Raw genomic sequence first — 4,128 nt, 5'->3', positions numbered from 1 at the left:
TACACATTATCGCTTCTCTTTTCCAGTCTCCTTCCAATCAGGAGCGAGGGCCTCGTTCTTCTCTCTGCTCTCCTACCATTGCTGTTTCTCTGTTATTCAGTCAATTCTGTCAGGCCTCAGCATTACTGATACTTCACGTTTTTGTTTTTGTTTACCCCAAATGATGGAATTATCATACGTTTTCATGCATGTCATAAAAATAAGTGAAATATGGCAAACAAAAATATCAGTGTAAAATGAACACATTAAATGTCATCAATGAACATGCAACGAAATGCATTATAAAGATGAGCAATTACAAAATAACTTTTTAGAAAAGTAAACTGGCTCCTTGTGTTATGAATAGTCAAGAATTTTGTACACTTCAAAAATATATACTTGAAAATATTAAAATATTGAAAATTAAAATTCAAATATTGAATTAATTACACACACACACACCTTCAGAACCGCTTCTCCCATACGGGGTCACGGGGAACCGCAGCCTACCCGGTAACACAGGGCGTAGTAAGGCTGGAGGGGGAGGGGGAACACCCAGGACGGGACGCCAGTCCGTCACAAGGCACCCCAAGCGGGACTCGAACCCCAGACCCACCGGAGAGCAGGACCGTGGTCCAACCCACTGCGCCACCGCACCCCCCTTGAATTAATTATTAAAATTAAAATTAAAATACACACACACATATTTTCAGAACCGCTTGTCCCATACAGGGTCGCGGGGAACCGGAGCCTACCTGGCAACACAGGGCGTAGGGCCGGAGGGGGAGGGGACACACCCAGGACTGGACGGCAGTCCGTCGCAAGGCACCCCAAGCGGGACTTGAACCCCAGACCCACTGGAGAGCAGGACCCGGTCCAACCCACTGCGCCACCGCACCCCAAAATTAAAATATTGAATTAAAAATTAAAATTAAAATATTGAAAAATTGAAAATATTAAACTTCAATATGTGCGCTGGCACAGAGAGCTTGGCTGGGTCCTGCGCTCTGGTGGGTCTAGCGTTCGAGTCCCACTTGGGGTGCCTTGTGATAGACTGACATTCCCCCCTGGGTGTGTCCCCTTCCCCTCCAGCCTTGTGCCCTGTGTTGCTGGGTTAGGCTTCGGTTCGCCTCAAGATAAGCAGTTTCACACTGTGTGTGTGTACTTCAATATGTTTCGGAAATGATTGACTATATAATTGTTATATTTAATAATTATATACTCATAATATAATTATACTCATCATTTTGTTTGCCATTTTCCACTTTGCAGTACACTGGACTGTTACACCTATCAAATTTACACGACACTTCTCAGCTGACAAGTAAAAGTAATTTCTCTTCATTTTCATGTCTAAACGCTTCTTTACTTTGCAGGTGTAAATAACCTGAGAAAGAGATTCAATCAAAGCAGGCCCTCATGTTAAGCAGCCCATCTTTATTAGACACTGGAGAACTAGTGAAGATTAAGAGATCAGTGAAATCTCAGGTGGGGTTTGGACACGGAACTTGTAGGAATGGCGTTTAGTGACGCCCTGTTTCACTGGTTAACATAAACATGTGTACAGGTCTTTCACCGCTAGAGTCGCTGAGCTCCAGCAGCATAAAATATTTACAAATCAGTGTGCACATTTTTTTTTTTTTAAATGCCACTCTTCAACTAAGCTGGAAGCACAACTTTCCATGTCCACACGGGTGATTCCAACCCCAGCAGCCCATCCGTGGAGCCCCCATACCGTGATGGAAGTATACCCATGCCTTGCATAATGTGGTCCTGTACCACAAAAAACTACAACAATGCCTTATGAGAACAAATCCCCCTTTCATACAACGGGTATTTTATGCTGTAAAACAACACTTGATGTCTAAACCCAAAAGATTCTTGTCCCTCACTGGCATTCATGTACCTATTTTTTGGCTAGATAAAGTCATTAAATTCTATATTACCTTGGAAACAATGACATTAGTGTAATTTAACCCATATTCTTGTAATTATAAAAGACCATCTAGCATAATTTGATTACAACATCAAACAGAGTCCTTAACAGCACAATGTTTGTGTATTTTGCTGACTGGAAGGTATGTTTAGTGATGTTGTACTATACACCTGTGTGCCAAACGATCAAACTGTAAAAGACATTGAGAAAGATGAATGTGAAAGAAAACATATAACATTATGCCATTTACTGCAATGGGCTGGTGCTCTGTCTAGGGTGTACCATATCTTATACCCTATGCTTCTGGGATAACCTCCATGACTCTGCATTAGGACAAGTGGTTATCAATAATGAATGAATAAATGAATGAAAAGATAATACTAGAAGATGAGACAGAAATAATTTCTCTGGAAATATTATGAAATATACGGGTGTTTTCGGTGCTGATCTCATAGAAACGTTTTATTCTGGTATTTTGATTAACTCGGCTGAAATTTGCTTAACTTTTGGTCAAATATTTCTTGGAACTGAGTTTTTTTCCCACACAAAATAATGATAACTCAAGGGATAATTGTTTGTTAATTCCCTCACAGCAGGAATTCACGTAAAGGGGGTGGTTTGCAATGAAGTAATCCCACTATGTGAGGGGTAGGTGTACTTTGGATTTTGGACGCTGGACTGTGAAACCATGGCATACTAATATGGTAATTATAAAAAATGTAAAGACAATGTAAAGAAAGTTAAGTATACGTCTTAAAAAGTCAAGCATGCTGTGTTTGAAACCTAGAATATATTTATACCATTCCTAATCAGGAATACCTTCTCATATGAAGGCACCTTTTGCAGTATTATTTGCAGTCTCCAGCAAAGGGGTCACCAGACAGTTTAAAACTGCATGGTGAACTATTACCATATAATTATTTACAGTTTTTCATACAGCACAGAACACACGAAAAAAGATAAATATAATAAACACATATATCAACCTAGCTACAAAAAGCTACGTCCGAAAGTACACGTCCAGCAGTTCTTTTTCTGGGCTCCTATGTCTCCGCTCCACTTCGGATGGTCCGTCTCAGATTACAGTTCCTGGCATGGTAAAGGAAAACAGCAGTTGTCCCTTTATGCGTTGCTGCTTTCTTCACGAGAGTCGCTGGCTGTTAAACCTGTAAAATAAAGCACGAGTGGTGGAGCTATGTGATTTGTGCTATTTTTACTTGGCACATAATTTAAAAATACATGCATTTCCGGGTGTATCACGTTATTTGTGATTTTAAAAAAAATGTGATTATTATAATAAAGTATTATTTAGTGATTTGACTTGATTATTTTAAAATCGCATACTTTAAACATGCATGAAATGCAAATCCACTGTATTAACAAAAACATGCAGTCAAAGAGCAAAAAAATTAATGTTTAAACTAGTTTAGGCCACTTATCTGTATATTTAACATAAAATTTAATGTGACTAATAATCCTGGCAGATCTATTTGGATTCACAAGACAGCAGCTCGGTCACAAACACAATAGACAGCTTCTCTGCTTCGAGGAGTAAATTGATGACTACCTGCGCAACACCTACAGCGATGCTGGCAGCATCTGAAAGTGGTGGTGTGAGTAGTGTTCCACCACAGCATTATGACTAGGTCCAGGGGAAGGAGAAGCACACACTGATTAAGGAGGAGTGTGTATGTAGCAGAGGAAAGGTGAATGTGTGACAAGGATGGTGGAGATGTGGCAGCATGGGTTATGGATGAGGCACTGAGTCTCATGGTCAGAGCTCTTGAGAGCAAAGCCCCACTGCATAAAGTTATTGAGCTTTTAATGAGTTCCGAAGTCCTTCTTCATCACTCCTGTTATATCCAAAGGTTTAAAGCTGGACAAAAGTGCTGAGTGAGGGCTGCTACCATTGTTACCATGACCAGGTGCTCAAGGCTGTTGCACTCCATCAGTATGGGGATAGCATAAAGCAGGAGTTCCTTGCCAGGAAGGCAAGCCAGAGCATCAGTTAAAGTGAAAGAGTGGATTCAGCACTCAGTGCCCCTGATGATGGGACCATACTGGCAGGTAATAGTAGACTTAGGAAGGCAATTTAGATTTCCAGTCATTACAGAGACGTCTTTAAGACCAGATATTGTCTGACTGTTTGAAGTTTCTACACAAGTCATCTTGCTGGAGCTTGCAGTCTGCAAGGAAGAACAGGTGGAGGAGGC

Source organism: Scleropages formosus, chromosome 5 (genome assembly GCF_900964775.1).
Source record: "Scleropages formosus chromosome 5, fSclFor1.1, whole genome shotgun sequence".
NCBI lineage: Eukaryota > Metazoa > Chordata > Actinopteri > Osteoglossiformes > Osteoglossidae > Scleropages > Scleropages formosus.
Note: the sequence above shows the minus strand (reverse complement) of the source record.